We start from the raw sequence: 19,884 nt of genomic DNA, 5'->3' as shown, positions 1-19,884 counted from the left end.
TCCTATAAAATATTTTCATTTTTTTCTCAGACAATGTGCTTATTGTCTAAAAATATTTTATATAGTTTGGAAAGAATCATTTTTTGAAAAATGATATTTTCCAAAGGAAATACTAAAGGTTTTTCCTAAAGCCTCAGAGGTTTTGCAATGCGTTGCACAATATTTTGTTTTGAAAATGTACTTTATATAACGGTTCTCTAAGAATATTTAAGAAGTCTTATTTTACTAAAAGTTTTATGAAAAATCAATTATAGTGACGACATACCTGACTCTAAGCGAACGTCGACTTCTGTTATTTATAAGAACATGAAGAAAATCACGAAACTGTACTAGATAATCGGCTTACTAAATATTAATATGAAACCGAACTTACATCAATAGGTATTTATGTTAAATATTTGTTATCTCATCCGTTTATAAACTTGACTAAATATAGAACATAAATATAAACATATGCATGTTTTATTTTATCTCGTCACAGTGACTTTTCCATATTTATTTCGTCCAAACACATTCAACAACTTCAAAACAATATATATAATTATAAATTTTTCTCTAATTTTCGAAACTATTGTTGACTTTGATGTTTGCTGTGAATTTATTATAATAAATAGTATATATTGATATATATATATATATATATATATATATATATATATATATATATATATATATATATATATTGTATTTATTATAATATATATTATAAAATTATAAATAGTTAAAAATAAAGTTAATAACACAAACAGGGGGTACTAAAACTATAAATAGTATATACAATTTAAAAATGAACACAAATTCAAGTCAACACAACAATAATGACAAAGTAAAAACTCCTTCCAGACCGCATATACTAGCTCTAACACCGAAGTGGTCCTGATGATTTGGTCAGCGACACTTACTCAGTATAGGTTAGACTCTATGAAGATAATCGATTTCTCCTAGAAATCCAAGGAATTTGTATTTTCCCCTGTTAAGGAATTGTTAAAGTTCTGCACCTCATATATAGCCCTAAGCTGGGTGAGTCGTGAAGACTGCGTCATCACAGACAGGCTCGAAGTCATCAACTGACCGCACAAGAAACGATAGTGGGCATCTCAGTCGATTCAAAAGTACGGCATGATGACAAAGGAAAGGAACGTGAAGTGAGGAGAAAAAATCCATTTTAATTCTAAAGAGTTTGTTATGGTTGGCCTCCTGGGCCCAATGATGTTGTACCTGATTCTTGATGAAATGCGAAATGAATTGAATAAGGCCAGTGTGGCTACAAACATTTCTGAAGGGGAAAGGATAACTAACTCTGATCTTGTGACAGTTAGTAGATAATCAGGGAATGGTTGAATTTCTGTTCCAAAAAACATTCGAGGGAATTTCGGGAATCGGTAAGGATGGGCCATACTTTTATTGCATGATTTTATTACAATGTGTGATAATAAAGCTTTGAATAAAGCGAATATCGAGTTCAGCGCTCAATATATTATCCTGTTCAGAGAGCTTGAAATGGAATGTCTGGTTGTTCATCACAAATGACTGCCAAACCCGCGGTGAGATTTAGAGCCATCAGTATTTATGTGCTCGCAGCCAGGGTAAGAACAGAAAGGTTCCCAGATCTTTGATCGAATAAGATAACAACAATGTTCTCTCTTATCATCCAATAATGGTAAAGTAATATTAACATGTTGAAAAACATAGAGTTAACGACCTTTGAGTTCAGTCACTATTGTAGCTACAAATCTTCAGTTGTTGAGTCGACAGAATGGTCATCCTATTGATGAGATAGTCGTTGGATCGAATTACAAGAGAGCAAATTATGCTTGCAATTGTTTGAAATTGTAATTTCCCGTAGGCGAAAGTACAAAGTCTTAGGAACCATCGCTCTTATTATTCCAAAAACCAGGTTGGGTAAGACGGGATGTATCTTGAAATGCCTAATTAATCAGCAGCTAGTTGGTAGGTTTAATGTCAAAGATCGGAGGCACATAGGACATAAGTTCATATCCAAGTAGTAAAAAGGTAACTCCAAAATATAATTAATACACCGATCTTGTTGCTTTAAATTGAAATATGTCAACAAAATTAAGCTCTTGCTACTATTGATTGAGGAGTAATTATGTTATCTTATTTTTGATAATCGTTAGGAGACCGTCTAACCACAAGCGAACAGGAGAAAGATATTGATTGAATCTCCCAATAATAGCTTTCCCTTTGCAGCAAAACGCTAGTCATCGTAAGAATTTCGTTGTTCATGTTGTTGAGATATCCATTGACAATAATGAGAGGACCATCTGACCACATACCATTAACCGTGGTTATTTTAACTGCTGAAGAACAAAGAGTACAATACATGTAAACTGATACATACGAGTCGTTTTATATACATGGAAGAGGAGTTACGAATATACAACAAGATGTACTATAATGCATAGTGTTAATATTATATTTTTTATCCCCTGTATATTAAACAGTATACATCTTCGATATCCATAATTTTATCAAGAAGCATATATATTAAGTATTAGTTATTAATTATTGAGTAGAACCTGTTTACCAAGTTTAATAGGCCTACTAGGTGATTTTGGAACACCCTCATTTGTTAATAATATAACTACTTAGTGGAACGCTTTAAACCAAGTAATGTGAGTTTTTTAGGATATAAATCAATTTTTTTTCTAAATCTAATCGATTTGAATGAATGCCTTCATGAGATTTGTCTTCGCCGTGAATTGCTTTGAAGCATTGAAACAATAATAAACTCAGAAACGTATTCTTATAAATATATATACACATAAGTGGTAGATTTACCTGACAGATGCTTAGACATTGCGAAGATGTTTTCAAATGAAAATATTGATTGACAAAAGTTCCATCTATACAAGAAATTAGTAGTTTAACGATGATAGAATTAGTGGGTTAAAATATGTATTACCCTCCCTTACGGTACAGTTCAGAGGTATTTTGGAGATCATTTAGGAAACCAATAGTGTGATGCGATCCATAAGATTAAGTGGAATAAGTTTAGTGAAAATATAACGAAAAAAAAAACTATTGCTCGTATGTCCAAAAATTTTATATGCTTTCTAAATTGTTCTTATTAATCTCGTCTTTATTAAAACATAAATATTATGTGCCGGCTTGGTTGGCGCTGTGGTAAAACCGACAAGACGGTCCTCCTACTGTTGCTAAAGTCGTGGGTTCGAAGCCTGCTGGGACATGGTCGTAAATTTGTGTTTGTCATTGTTTAACATTTGTGAATGTTCTTAGTGAATGTGAAAATGATCCCAGACACGCCAGTAATCAGGCTGGGTAACGGATGTGTTCTAGTATGATTTCTAAGTTGGTCACTCGCCAGTTGGCAAGTTTTTAGGCGGAGTCCACGTTAATCTGTAGGTCCAGTCCAGATAAACTCTCGTTGGTAAAAAGGAGACTTTAAAATATAAAGTAAATATAAACCAATAGTGTGATGCGATCCATAAGTTTAAGTGGAATAAGTTTAGTGAAAATATAACGAAAAATAAAGTAATCTATTGCTCGTATGTCCAAAAATTTTGTATACTTTCTAGTGTTCTAATTAATCTCGTCTTTATTAAAACATAAATATTATGTGCTGGCTTGGTTGGCGCTGTGGTAAAATCGACAAGACGGTCCTCCTACTGTTGCTAAAGTCGTGGTTTCGAAGCCTGCTGGGACATGGTCGTAAATTTGTGTTTGTCATTGTTTAACATTTGTGAATGTTCTTAGGCAAGAGTACAAAATCCGATAAGGAAAATGATCCCAGTCACGCCAGTAACCAGGCTGGGTAATGGATGTGTTCTAGTATGATTTCTAAGTTGGTCACTCGCCAATCGGTAGGTTTTTAGGCGGAGTCCACGTTAATCTGTAGGTCCAGATAAACTCTCGTTGGTAAAAAGGAGACTTTAAAATAATAAATAAATATAAATATGTTGTTGATATTTTACATTCGTTAGATGTAAGCTTCAAAGTATTGAAAAAAGTCATTTCATCTCGAAAAACAAGTTCGCACTCCCTTCATTCTCTCAGTTCTCGAAGCCAATATGCTCTATATTTACGTTCTATCGTATTTCAAACTAAAAATCCTCTACGAGAACTTACACCGCCCAAGAAATTATCGAGAACGAATCCTGAGTCGAATATATGATACGGAACAATAATACGTATGAAAAATTTCGGTTTACCTCCAAATGTCGGCGTTTGTTTTCTGTTTTCAAAAGAACTGTGATTCTCCGGCGTACGTACGTGGGTGTGTAGGAATATGCCGCAATTTTGAGGGAGTTCCAAAACTTTTTCGATATTAAAAATCTTAATTTGAATACGAATATTTGTTGTTAAGTTGATTTTTTATTAAGTATATTTTATATCTCAAATATATAAATATTTTAGATCCAGGGAAGTTTATATGGGGAGAAAATATGGATTAATTGAGAAGAAACTTGTAAAAACAACTATCTTATTTTCCATACAAAGAGTCGTACTCGCTGTTACCAATAGTTCCACTACCATAAAGATCTACAGTTTTGTGGGTTGTCAAATTTATCTCTATAGTACGGAAATTTACTTTGTGACTAAAAATGTTGAATCTTTCATATATTAATCGGCTTGGCGAAAATTTTGTCTCCCTTTTTGATGAAAACTCATCAAATTTGGCACGGTTAAAGTTTATACCGAGGAAGAATTTTTAGGCCTAAATTTTTGTCTAATATGCGCTATAAATAATAGTCATCACAACGATGATACAAAATATATAAACAAACATTTTAGGTTCTCTCTGACGCGCTATCGCCTTCAATTCGTATGCAGTATTAATCGTCCTTTCTGTTGTAGGCAAGTCAACTACGGACGCGTAAGTTTTAAAAGTAAAATCTGGCAACATTGCACCGTAAAATTCCGGAACGCAATTTGTAATCGGAATTGAAATAATATTAAAATGGAAAATAAGTGTTTGTTTTAATATTATTAAATTAATTTTATTAATTTTAGCCAACGTTGTTTCATATTTTGTGTTACTTTTGGTTATTCCCGTAATGTTAGAATATTATTATTGGAAGAGCTATGGCAAGTTCCGATAAAAAACGATTAAGAATAGGATGATGATGTAATACTATATTTTGCATTTTTTGTAGAGAGAACAAATTAATCGGTACGTTTTGTCGGAAGGTATATATATATATATATATATATATATATATATATATATATATATATATATATATATATATATATATATATATATATATATATATTATAATTTAATTATGACATTGTTACTAGTCGTTTCTGACAAACCTATAATTTGTCTTCATGATAACTTAAATCTAGGTAAATAATTAAGAGGACCCATCGGCCCTATCTCAGTCTCCGGCGAAATAATGTTTGTACATGTCACTGCTGTATTTTTTATTATATGCACCTCAGTACACAACACTACACAAGATCAGATGGTTTGATTCTTTTGAGTCTGTGTTCTCTTCTGGTGGTATCCAAAAGCTGCAATACTTCAATAATCTCATAATATAGTCTTTTCCTGACGCCTCCTTGCAATTCTCTTGATTTCTTGACTTACTGTGGGTATCTGAAGGTCTCGATGTAGGTAATCAGTCCTATAGTATTTGGGTGGGCCCACAATACCTCTCAAGACATTGTTCTGAATTTTTTTTATTTTGTTTATGTTACTCTTTGCAGAACATTCCCATAATTGAACTCCGTATGTCCATATAGGCTTCAGTATTGGCTTATATAATAGCAATTTATTATGTATTGATAATTGTGATTTTCTTTCAATTAGCCAGTATGTTTTCCTATATTTGAATTAGTTATTAGCAGCACTTATTTTCTTTTCTTCTTTATATGTTCCTTGCAGTGCATTGCTTTGCTTACAGCGTTGTTGCTATATGGAATGATAGTATTATTTAATGTTATTGGTGCTTGTACGATCTGATTGTAGGTGAACTGCACATGCACAGATTTACTTTCGTTAATTTTTATTTTCCAAGTTTGTATCCAATTAATTATATTGTCACTTGCCTGTTGTAATTTTCGTGAGGTTTCTTCACTATTGTCTCCGACAGCTATAATCGCAGTATCATCCGCAAATGTAGCCATCGTAATAGGCCCCAGTACACTTCCTTGTGGTACACCTGCTTTAGCTTCTTTTATTGCAGTGTAAGCTTCTTCTTGTTTGCCTCCAAACATTGTGGTTGTATGTACGATTTTAATAGCTCGGTGTGTTGCTTTGGTAACATTTTATGTAGTTTATGAACAAGGCCTTCATACCAAACCTTATCGAAGGCTTGTGCTATATCTAAGAATAAAGCTGAGCATACTTTTTTACTTTTTCAATAACATCTGTTATTCTGTAGACCTGTTGAGTCAATTATTGAGTGCGTATTAATAAACCCAAACTGGTGTATTGGTATTAGGTTTTTTCTCTCTAGGAAGGTATATATAATTGTTAAAGAAAAACCCGACCTATACGAAAATTTAGTCCCAAAATAGATTAACAAAAATGGAGAATAACAAAAATCGTCTGTCGTCTTTGTTTATAAGTTACTTGGAATTTCAAAATCAAGTTTTGATTTAATTTTATGTGTGGTGAACAAAAAATAGCTAAGAAAAATTATTCTTGCTAATAGTAATAAATAATAAATATAAGATAATAAATAATAAAGGACTTATACTAATTGATATAGTTCGTAAGACATAGTATATTACTACATAAAGTACGTATGTACTAGAGGTAATTCTAAAGATCACTTTTAATTCTAAAGTATTTCTATAAATGTTAGTGGTATTAACTTCTGATTCATTGCAGGTATTTTAAAATGCATTTCTTAAGAAAGCAGTAACCAAATAATGCAGATTATAAATACATTAATTTGTGCATCAAAAATTAATATTAATGTTGCAAAGAATATTAATACTTATGAAATAGCTTCATACAAATTTAACTCTCATTGAGTGCATTATTACTGAGTGAGTTGATAGTTCCCACATGGGATATAAGACAAAATTGAAAGCAATCGATTAACGAAAGCCATAGAAGGCAAATTAAAGCTACCTGCAAGAGAGAGATCGAAGAGTGGTATAAATAAGCAAAGTTCGATAGAATTTTATTTAGAAATTTCGGTAAATATATTATTATAGTCAGCCTGGTGTTTCTATTGTTTTAGCAATCATATGAAGACATAACATGCATATATGTTTCAAAATTGCTTTATTCCTATATTTTCTGTTTTAATACACTAACATATGTTATTTCATTGATTATTTCATTTTTATGTTTATAAATAATATTATTTATGATACCATTTTATATTGTCCGCTTAGGGCTGGTAATTTAAGTTTATCATTACTTTGATTTGACTTTGATTATTGAAACTAATAGGTCGATTTAAATAAGGTTAGTGAGTATTCGTTCTTGAAATATTTTAATACGTTTTAATATACAGACATTTATTATTTTAATTAATGTTATATATCAAATATATTTTTGATCTTTATTGAAAATACCATGAAAATAAGTCTAAGTAACATGATTTTTAAATGGTTCTGTTTATTAAATCTTGCAGTTAAATTCAAATAAATGGGAAAAAAGTAGTTCCATCAAAAAACCTACTTAATTAAAGTTGATATGTCTAATGTTAGACCCAGTGTGCCTTGCATATATCAAAATTTATCTCTAAGGAATATTATAACTAGTGCAAATGGCACAGCTCTCTTTCAGAGTTTCTCAAACAGATCTCTATTTAGAGGACAAAAATGCCTTGCTTTTGCAAAAGTATAGAAATGTTGTAGAGACGTAGGATTGATGTATCTGCTTTAGCAAAATTGTACATGTATATTTTGCTTATTTTTACGAAAAAAAAACAAATAATATAAACATTATAATCATCAGTTAAATTGAATGAAATGTTAAAGCTTATTTTCGTATTAAGATATTAGGATCTTTTAGGAACATTAAGATATCAACATGTATATTTTGCTTATTTTTACGAAAATAAACATTATAATCATCAGTTAAATTGAATTAAATGTTAAAGTTTATTTTCGTATTAAGATATTAGGATCTTTTATGAACATTAAAATATCAACATGTTAGATTTATCTCATCATAAAATCTTTTTGCTCACCAATATCTTTATTTTTTAAAATCTGTGAACGGAGGCCAACATTTTGATTGTTTTCCTATTTTATATTAATATCAATTAAAGGCATTTCGTATTTTACAGCTTCACAAATTCCTCATAATGTTTCTCAACTGTATATTTTGAAGTTTTCTTTTTAATATTTGTTATATTAAAAATTTATAAAAATCATAAATTAATAATCATTGTAGGGTTTTTTTTCTATAATATATGCAAACACAATTAACTTGCATGATTTTCAAGAAAATATGTTTTACATAATCGTATACATTATATATATATATATATATATATATATATATATATATATATATATATATATATATATATATATTCTGTTTAATCAAAATATATTTTTTACATATTTTTCTATATTTGCACACATAATCTCTCAGAATAATAGAGTTCACGATGACAAGATATCACTAAGCGCATATTCGAATTTCAATAAAGGAAACATTTTTTAAAATATTGCACGAGAATGAATTTTTAGTATTATTGCTGCTGATTTTGTGCCTTATGGAGCATGTAATTAACTATAAGAATAAAGTGCACATAATATATAATATATAACATTTCGATAAAAATGCTATCGAATAGTTTTATCAAAGAAACTGTTGAGTAAACTATCAGTTTGGACAGGGCATTTAAAACGATGAGTGAAGAAGAAAATAATGCAATCTTTGTACCGATAATATATACAAAACCAAGTTCAGAGTTGTTTTTGTTTTATGAGAACATAAAACACAAGGAATAGCAAACACAATATAATAAAGTATTGACAGAAAAAAGGACATTAATGGGTAGAAAAAGACGACTAAAATAAAAAGACGTTATATACTCACCTGTCCCTATGGACACACATTGCTTCCAAACAAACATATCTTCTATGTCTTCTTCATTTTTAAATCGTCGAAAACACTTGTCATGCATCCGCCATCATGCATCCAGTATAAATTAGTTTTGAGATACATTATCACATTTTTGACACAACACAATCGTAACATTATTAAAGCTTTTAATTTTCACTAGTTATTACCAGTAATTCTTGCATGGATCCTCACTAATATTTACACCAAAAATTATTGGAATAATTTCGGACACATTATGCTTGATATATATTTTTTATAGTAGTCAAACTTGTTATGTAGATACATTTTAATAAAATTCATTGTAATATATAAATATAAATTACTTTCGTGTTTTAGTTCAATAATTTATTTAATGACATAAAATTATGAAATACACTAATCAGAGGCAATTACGTCACATTTATGTAACTGATGCAAATGTAATGTAATATAATTCTGTTTTCTTCAGTTCATATAGTCTGTGGTTTCTAAAGATCAGTTATCCACTGTTCGAATTATTGAAGGAAAAGCTGACAATCTGTTGGTGTTGGAGTAGTGATTGGCTTGAAACAGAATTAGAAAAAAACTTCAATGTAAGTGTATTAGAAATGTTTAAAGGAAACGCGAATTTAGATAACAATAACTAAGGGCAATGAGAAAATAACAAGTCAACTGTAGAGCCCCCGGCCTACCATAGTAAAACATTTTTCTTTTGGCAATATTAGTTTTTTTTATTCAACATAATTCCCTTCAAGGGTGATACACTGATTATAGCGACCCTCCAAATTTTTGATACCATTTTTATAGTACGATTTGTCCTTTGCTTCAAAATAGGCCGCAGTTTCGACGGTCACCCCTTCATTCGACGAAAATTTCTTCCCAGCGAGCGTTCTTTTTAGATCTGAGAATAGGAAATAGTCGCTGGGGGCCAGATCTGAAGAATACGGTGGATGAAGAAGCAATTCGAAGCCCAATTCATGGATTTTTGCCATCGTTTTCGCTGACTTGTGACACGGTGTATTGTTCTGGTGAAGCAGCACTTTCTTTTTCTTCAAATGCGGCCGTTTTTTCGGTGATTTCGTCATTCAAACCGTTCAATAACGCTATGAAATAATCGCTCTTGGTGGTCCTTCCTTTTTCAAGGTAGTCAATGAAAATTATTCCATGCGTATCCTAAAATACAGACGCCATAACCTTCCCAGCCGACTGTTGCGTTTTCCCACGCTTTGGAGCGGGCTCATCGTGTGCAGTTCACTCAGACGACTGTTGATTGTATTGGACTTCGGAGTAAAATGATGGAGACATGTTTCATTCATTGTCACATATTGATGCAAAACTCGGGTTTATTACGCTTGATCATCTTCGAACACTGCTCACAACACTCGTTGTTGTTTTTGGTCAAAAGTGAGCTCGCGCGGCACTCACTTTGCACAAAACTTTCTCATACCTAAATATTCGTCAATGATATGATATATACGTTCACCTGATATTTTTAGAGTATCTGCTATTTCATTCAATTTCAATTTACGGTCATTCAAACACGCGAAATTCCTTTTTATCCATTGTTTTCACAATAACATATTTCACAATAATTAATTCAATAAAAGTTGATTTACTCAAAACGCTGTAATTTACAAACTAATGATCCAAGAGTTGTCAAATTTATAAACGCATCTTTTAAGAGTTAGCTAGAAAACATAATAAGAAACATGGATTTAATTCTAATAGCGCCATCTATGTGTCAGGTCGGGGGCTTTTCAATTAACCTGTTATACACGATAAAGTATAAAATCTAATCAGGACTCAAGGTCACAAGTAAGTCAATAATTTTAATAGTCAACCAGGTGAATCAAGTGATTAAATTATTGGAATGACATGAATGCGCTACTTCACTGAGGCTGAAGGGATCGTATATCATTTGTCATGTAGATACATCACGCCAGTAAAGAACATTCCTGTATATTTGTTATATTTGTGATAAAAATTATTTAATACATAAATATTTATCTATATGTAAATTGATGTCGGAATATTGAAATATTATATATTAATTTTTATTAATCATCACGTATATATAGTCTATCGAAAGTTATTTTATACATACGTCATGAAGATGTCTAATGTATTGCCTGTCGCAATTTGTAAATTCGTTTTAGAATTAGACAATATTTTCCTTTTCATTTTATTCTAGTTAAAAAGAGACATAATGCTGTCTGATAAGTACGAACGTGAAACCGAACTACCCTGCCAAAGTTGTCCGGTTATCAAACGTATGCAAAATTCTTCAAAACAATAGTGATTAGAGGTTATAAACCGGCAAAAGTTATTTTAATGCTTGGTTGTTGTTTAATAAAAATTGCTTGTTGTTTTGATAAATTCGAAATCGCTGCTAATTATTACTCTGTTTGAAATTCAGAAGCCAGACAGAACAGATTCCGTCTCTAATCAGTTACTATTAACAGGAACGAGATAATAGAAGCCCTGTCTTGCCAGAAAAATTCGTTAGAGAGGTAAGCATTTTTACTGTTAAATATTAATTTCTTGGGATTTTTATTGGAAATATTTTATAGCGTATTGCAGCTTCATTGAATATTAGCATGGATAGAGTCACTCAAAAATCTAAAAAATTAGAAGTATTAAATTAAAATCTATCGGAGATTAAACAAAAGTTGATGGAAAAGGGTAATCATCGGAATAGCATTAGGTCTTATTTATTAGTCATAATACTCATTAATAAATCATTGCAGATCGAACTTGATGAACACGATCAGACACCTTGAAGAAGAAATTAACAAATGGTGAAGTTGTTAACAACGGTTAGATAGATTGGAAATTAACAGCTTAGATATTTACACGAATAAAACTTTCTGAATATGAAATGATTCAATGCTGCCAATTTCTAAAGCAGGGTGATGAGGGCTGAAGTACAGGTGAGTATATAATTATGTGAGAACTATAGGAAATGTTATTGTAGAGTGCAAAATATTTATTTGAACAGACATGTATGTAATTGCTCAGAATATACATAAGCATTAGGTCAGTAACTGTTTTGCAGGTATGGCAAATGCATTAAGGGAAATGTAGTGATTATCAATAAAGATGTAGAGATGTAGAGAAATACAATGATATCAAAATGTCTGTAAGGAAACACTGTACCGAAGGCCTCAAGAAATATGCGCAAAAGGTAAATATGTTCAGTAATGAAATTAAAATATATTACTTCGATATACAATTGTCAATTAGGTGGATTAGGTCTCCAAAGTATACGACTACAAACGCGACTGGAACTCTAACCCGTAGGTGGTATGGAAAAGAGTTCTACGTAAATATAATCAAACACAACCCTAACCTACACACTATTATAAATGTGTACTTAATTGTAGTTATAAGTCCTTCGGTAATATATGCATTAGATTTAATATAACGTTAAAATAAATTATATTAGGTAACAGTATTTTTATTTAATTATTTTATTTACATTATAATTTTTTTGTATGTCAAAACCAAACTGAACTAAAACATTGCGATATTTTGACGTCACAAATTGAGATGGCGTATGTACAAAATAACATTGGACAGACCCTAGAAATCTAGACTAAACATTTCAATAAACATAAATATAGCGAAACGTATAACTAAAGTTAAGAGATTCGGCAGTGGAGATAAATGAGTGATTATGATATGATTTAAAAGCTTCAACATTAGGTATTGAATCATATTGTATTTTGTCTTGGCATATTCGCCTATGCGATTTTAATCTCGATCTAGAGATTAAGATACTTATGAATATTGCTATTAAATTGTCAGAATCTCTTCAAAATAATTCAAAACAAGGTTAACAATAAACAACCCAGAAAAAAATAGAACTTGCTAAAGGTTAGAACAATAAATGCGTTAGCAAAAATTCTCATATGGTTTCATTCTAAGCAAATGTATATTAATTCATCATATAGCTCCTAAACTCAAAAAGTCAATTGATTACTCATTTGCGATTTGTTTCAATAGTTTTAGAAATTTTTTTTTATCACAATAAGTTATCTTTTAAGTTAGAAAAAAAATTATTAGTTATAAACTAGTTTAAAAAACATTTCATTATAACTAAAAACAGTATAAAATAGTATAACAGTACAGTTTTTGTTATATTGACTTAAAATTATTTGGTTTCTTTCTTCTATCTTTAATACATATGTCAATAAATGAAATACGGCTATAAAACATTTAAGAATACTAATTAATATAATAGCTGTATCAATATTTTTTGTCTATTATTGATCGTTTCTCTTTATTTCATTTAATATTAAATGACCCAATATTTAACTATATTTTATCTTTATATTCAATATAAGAATAAATGTATTCATATTTCAATCTAGGAATAAATGCTAAACGTCATTTGGCTTTAGCTAATAATCATTTTCTATATATATGAACTATAATGTTGTATAAAAAAGAAAACTGGAGTCTCGAAGAAAAAGGAATATGCAAAAATAATGGTTATATTCCTGTTGGCTTATATTGCTTTTTTGGAGGAAATATTTATTGTTTATTTGTATGTTTCTAATATATAACGAGGTTTATAAGAAAAAAGCTTATATTACAGTCGTATATTGTTTATATATAAAGTTATATTTGATATTATGATACCGATGGTTCTAAGATTTAAAATAATATCTCCGTATATTACATAAATTGGCTTAATTTTTGCAGATTTTTTCTTTAAATTTATAGATATATCTAAAACAGAAGCCTTTTTACGATGTATTATGTTGAGATATGACGCGAGGTTCCAGAACATTGAACGACAAAGCCATATGAGTTACATAATCTATCTATAATATATGTTAGAAGTGTCTACCACTATAACTTATGAACAAGCAATATTTATGAGTTTTACACGTTTTTTGAAAAATATTATTACGTGAACTTTATCTTTGACAATATGACAATACCATTTAGAAATAACGGTGTTGGTTTGGTAGTGATTCCATCTTAGATCAATGTTCGCATTTCTTTAGTAATGCTAATCCGTGAGTCGGCCAAGCTATGCTCGTCGATCTGAACAAGTGGTAATCAGAAGACGTTAACAGTTGAACCTGTAACAGTATATCCTTCACAACTCTTGAAATGTGTGGCCGAACATTGTGGGTGTATATTAAAAATCATCGTGGTCCTGAGATTCGGCTACTTTCGGAACAATTCGTATATTCGTCGGCACAATTTACTCGCCGCAATCCGAAATGTTAAAAGTCGGTTTTGCCAAATTTACAGCTAGGTTATTTGTTTTACGGATGTATTTTATTTTAGAAAAATAATATAACAATACTTTCTGACATTAACTTTTGTATTTTGTTTTGAAGAAAATAGAGTAGTTACGTTTTTTTAGTGTTTAGTACAATATATAGTATTGCCCTTAGATTTGGCAACACTGCATGGTATTGCAAGCCAAGCGTTTCTCAAAAGAAATGGGTATGTACCGTATAGCTTTGTTTAAACGTTGGGCATGCATTTGTTTAACTATTAAAGCGTTTGATATGGCATATTTAAAGTTATATTGTGATGTTCCTTTTAACTTAAAAATAGGGCCTTTTAGTTTAACATTTCAGTGTTTTAACAGGATTACAAATATGGAGAATCAAAGGTAGGTGTAGTTTCAGTTGTTACAAATAGGATAAATTAATTAAATGACTTCAATTTTGCAGTGAAATTAAATTATGTCAATATGTCAAGTTTGTAATATGATAAACTTAGTAGCAAGAGAAAGAAAGATTTCACCATGAGTTTGTTGCACAATTAAAACCGATAACAAGAAGGATCATCTGCCTTCTCTGTGTATCCGATTTAATAATTTTAGTATCCATACATACTGAGTTTCGGTAGCATCTTGGTTGGACCCATAATATAGATGTTAAACAATCTAATCTATATTTTAAGAATTTGTAAGGCTTTGAAAGTTGGAAGCCACAGGACGATAAAAAAATATTGCTTTAAGAATTTGTTTAAAAAAAAGAAGTCAAGGAGCTTATATACTCCTGTATAAGGAGTTATCATCAAGGCAGTATTTTCCATAAAACTATCGATATCGAGTGATTATCTTACAAATGAATTTTAGGTAGGGTACGATAATTCAAGAAGGGTTTTAAGCAAAAAATTAATTTGTGTCTGTCTATATAAGTTTTTTTGAAGCAAATACAAGTAGCCAATATGAATCCCAGAATAATATTCTACAATTGAATTTTGACAAGGTAATATTGAATTATGTATTTAAGAAATTTCAATTAATCGTCCAGTTTATATACTTTGCATAAGTGCAGAAAATCATTGCATACCATTAATCCTGAAAAGGTAGCTATTTAGAAAAGGATTGTACTTGCTGTATTAAAGCCCTGTATCTACAAGAAAGTTGTTTTTAAATTTTATTTATATATAATACATTTGTAGTCTTGTATATTCAAATATGTGGTAATTTCATTGTTTTATGTCCTCTAATTTGTAATTTAAAATTAATATTAAATATTAAAATATATAAATGAATACAATATAAAAATTTAGTATTATGCTGTACTTTTCTTTTTGTTCTTACTGTGTTTTTAAGCCATTTTAAGATTTATAGTGTTAGCCGAAGACTAACACTATGCTGATATCAGAAGATTTGTTATAGACAACACACAGCCCTATTCATAATGTCCCAAGCAATATTGAGAATATTCAAATATTTTTAACACTGGGGACGCGCGTGCCAGCCCAGTATAGTCAGTCTATCGGGCCACGATGATTTTTAAAAAATGTTAGGAACATTGTTTGCCAAAAAGATTAATTTAAGTATTATTCTCTATTGCTGTTATTTTTTGCAACGTCATTCATTTTATGCAATTACCATCAGTAGATATCTGATATTAATATGTTCATTCGGTTATAATATTTCATTTATATGATTATAATATCTCCTAATTCACTTTACCTTGATGATCCTATCATATGCACAGTTAGGTTACATGGCCATGAATATTTCCCTTCTGTGTTAATGTACATGGATACACAATTCCTCGCCAATCACAATGCAACTCTTCTTTTATAGTCTTGCAGGCATCTAAAGTGCGATGTTCAAGTGATTCAAAATGGTATTTTGAGTTAGTTGCCTTCATTTGAATGTTACTCGTGGCATGTAAAAGGCTAGGGATATTTTATTCATCAACTTATAATCTGACTAAAAGTTCTTTGCGAGTACATATATTCCATACAAATATTCCGTAGCTAGTAATAACAAATTTAAAACAACCAATGCGAATTGCAGTTGGTTTTTGGGCATTAATATCACGTCAAAATATAAATTAGTATTCGGATTGCTAATTGAAACTATATAAAATGCCTTATCAACTCTAAACACTTTCGAATATTACAAGAGCATATAACTTTATTTTATGTAAGGTAATATTTTACAAAATTCCTCACGGAAGAGCCATAAAAATTTCGCATTCCACCTTTACGACTCCGGTGAAATACGTTTACGTTTTTCCATTTTATTCATACTCATACTTGCTCTATACATTTCAAATGAAATCAACCGAAATTGGTGAATTTAAATACTTTTCGTAGATTTGCATGTTTAGCAACGGTGAAAAATGTTTGATGAAATTTTTTGGACTGCTAAAGCTGCATACAGTTTTTATTATGTTAGAAGTTTATAATGCCAGAAAGTAGAGTGTTTGTGCCTTAATCATTTTATAACGATAATTTATTATTTGTCTCAATAGAAAGTTAATTATATAGAAAAATTAATTTCGTTGCGGATTTATTTTATTTTGGTTGGGAACAAATGAAAATTTAAAGCTATCAACTCATGAAAATAGAAGTTGAGGGCGTAACACAAATCTCGCTGTCTCCTTATCGACAAAGCAACCTTGTATACTGATGTCCTGGTAAAAGATGATTTTTTTATCAAGCCAGGTGTCTTTTCTAAATGTTGGCCTCCTTCTGATCAAGATATTTGTAGTAATATTTACCTAAAATTAATCTTCCTTTTTCAAGGTTATTAATTTTTTAGTTTAATCACTGAATCGATCAGATTTCTATTGAACATAATTGCTAGAATATCATTTTGACAGTCTCCTTTGATCATTATTTAGCAATATTCCATAGAACTTTCACATCCCTCAACAGCACTCTTTTAGAGTAACTTCAAGTACTTGGGATCAGTAATACACAAAAAGAAAGTAGCATCTATGGCTCAGAATAAACTAAACTGTATGAGTTTTCCCTTCTCTAAAATGGTGTCCGTGGAAGGGCGGACATTTACAATAAATACTAAAATTTGGCTTCGTATGTCTCCGAGACTTGGTCAATATTCCAAGCTGATAACAGTCTGCAGAGATGAGGAACAAATCTGAGATGGAGATTGATGGATGGATAAATCTGCCAAACGACGATATTGCGGTTTTTCTAATATTTGCGTGAAAAGGGATGGGGATTTGAGGGATCCCTCATAAGAATCGCCGCGTCCTAGCTAATACTTCACAGTATAGTGGCGACCTTTCAAAAAGAAGCACATTCAGATCAACCGCATAGAAAGCGATGTCCATAATATGGAACTCCTGCTGAATCTTCTTGTTACTCCTATACTCAAAATTCAAATTAAATTAAATCCTCCTAATATCCACTCAACAATAGTGACTACTAATGATTCACAAACACTTGAATGTTTGTTATAGTTACTTGAAAATAAAAAATAAGCTTACCTAAGTCTCGTAACAATATAATATATACAATGTTAGAAAAGGTCAACTGAAAAGTCTCCAGCCCTACTCATAGATGGCGCTACTAGAATTAAATCCATATGTTTTTTATTTAGCTCTAACCCTTAAAAGATAGGTGATTAAATTTGACAGATGTCGGAACATCAGTTTGTGAATTATAGCATTTTGAGTGAAGCAAAAAACTTGGCTTGATGCCATTTATTTTGCTTGATGTATTTTGGCATGCGCATGGAATAATTGTCATTGACTACCCTGAAATAGGAACGGCCATCAACAACGACTATTATATAATATTATTGGATCGCTTGAAGGACGAAATCGTCAAAAAACGGCCGTATGTGAAGAAAAAGAAAGTGCTGCTTCACCACGACAATGCACCGTGTCACAAATTAATGAAAACGATAGCAAAAATCTATGAATTGGGCTTCGAATTGCTTCCTCATCCACCGTATTCTCCAGATCTCAGCGCCAGCGACTATTTCCTGCTCTCAGATCTCAAAAGAATGCTTATGGAAAGAAATGATCGTCGAATTAAGAGAGAGGTGATCGCCAAAACTGATGCTTATTTTGAAGCAAAGGACAAATCGAACTACAAAAATGGTATCGAAAAGTTGGAGGGTCGCTATAATCAGTTTATCAGCCATGTGTTGTGCTGTTAGTAACTATAAATTGTAACAAAACTATGTTTTACAGTCCTCCAGAAAACATGTCATTACTTCCAATAACTTATTAAATAGAATAATGAATCTTTTTATTTTATAGTCACACCTGCCATACTTTCAATTCAAACCAAATTAAATGTTTCTAATATCCAGTTAATTACAATGACTACTAATGATTTATAAATACTTGTTGTTTAGTAATATTACTTGGTTAGTATAATCAACATGTCGCAGCAGACAATGTTAATATTAAGCAAATACAAAATAAGTTTAGTTAAGGCACATAACAATATATTACATATAATGTTATCGTAAGAATAAATTATCGCAGAAATTGTGTTCTACCTTGATAAATTTCGACTGTGTAATTACAGAGCTCCATGAAAACCTTTCATTTCTTCTAATAGCTTATTAAATAGAATTTTGTTCCATTCTTAGCCTCCGCTTAAAACATCACTTCATTACGACACAATTTAAATAAAAGAAACCGTTGTTACGAGATGTTTACTTCGGCGAAATTCGGTCGAAACTTTCGAAATTCGCCTGATAATTTTCTCGTCCCCTTTTACTTTATCTTTTAAAATATACCATCCATTCAATTTCGTTTTCTACGCGAAAAAATCGCATTTATACTTTCGGCGTTTCGTTAAATCGCCGAAACAGAGAATTACGGCAAACTTTTCGACGTTTCGAAGGAAGAATAATATGTCGTCTTTCAAAGAAAATCATTTATTTTTCATAAAGTTTCTAAGGAAAGGCTCGTTTAACCTGTAATTCGTATTATTTATATATTTTTAGTTTATTTTGTATTGTTTTCTAAGAATTAATATAAATAATTAGGGTAATTGATGGAATATTATCTTTAAGATTCATGAAGACTCTATTTTGTTACATAAAATTTTAAAAAATATACTAAAACTATGGAAAGTTAAGAAAATATTTTACTAAGATCTAAACTGTGGATGTACAAACCAGAGTCTGACAATATCTTTTCAGTTTCATATGTTATTTGCCCATTACAAAATAACTCACAAAACCCAACCAAAATATTGATATATCTGCAAGTTCAGCCTTTTGTGATAAATCAAAGTCATCATTGAGACCTCATAATTGCGATTGGTTTAATCTATAATGTTGATTACCTTTTTCTTCATATTCATACATACTAGCTTTATTTTCTACATCCAGAAATTTAGGCTGGAGTAAGAATTGGCGAACAGAATCAGAATAAAAATCAGAATATAGAACAGGTGGAATAAAAATTTCGCCTACTTCAGTATATATATATATATATATATATATATATATATATATATATATATATATATGTATATATGTAGGTATATATAAATATAACGATGCTTCTGGGGTGTTGAGGACACACGTATAGTTACTACCTCATATTAACCAGATTGATTATTGGTGTGACTTCCTAAGGATAATCCACAGGTTCAAACAATCA

At 30.6% G+C, this 19,884-nt stretch overlaps 1 protein-coding gene across 4 annotated transcripts in view; it reads right to left on the bottom strand.

Annotated features, from left to right (window-relative positions):
* Positions 1 to 19,884, bottom strand: part of LOC143202294 (coiled-coil domain-containing protein AGAP005037) — a 526,529-nt gene that overhangs the window by 475,630 nt on the left and 31,015 nt on the right. The window contains exon 1 of one of the 4 annotated variants that reach the window (XM_076413745.1): positions 266 to 359. The exons of 2 other annotated variants lie outside the window; for them this stretch is intronic. The gene's annotated coding sequence lies outside the window, so the exon portion shown is untranslated. Of the gene's footprint in view, positions 1 to 265; positions 360 to 19,884 lie in introns of those variants that run through there. One more of the 4 variants, XM_076413744.1, reaches the window with a different exon arrangement.

The sequence above is a fragment of the Rhynchophorus ferrugineus genome, unplaced genomic scaffold, assembly GCF_030347505.1.
Source record: "Rhynchophorus ferrugineus isolate W39M unplaced genomic scaffold, kcgeb_rfMv2 rfM9, whole genome shotgun sequence".
In the NCBI taxonomy this organism is placed as follows: domain Eukaryota; kingdom Metazoa; phylum Arthropoda; class Insecta; order Coleoptera; family Curculionidae; genus Rhynchophorus; species Rhynchophorus ferrugineus.
This window is presented reverse-complemented; position numbering and strand designations above follow the sequence as displayed.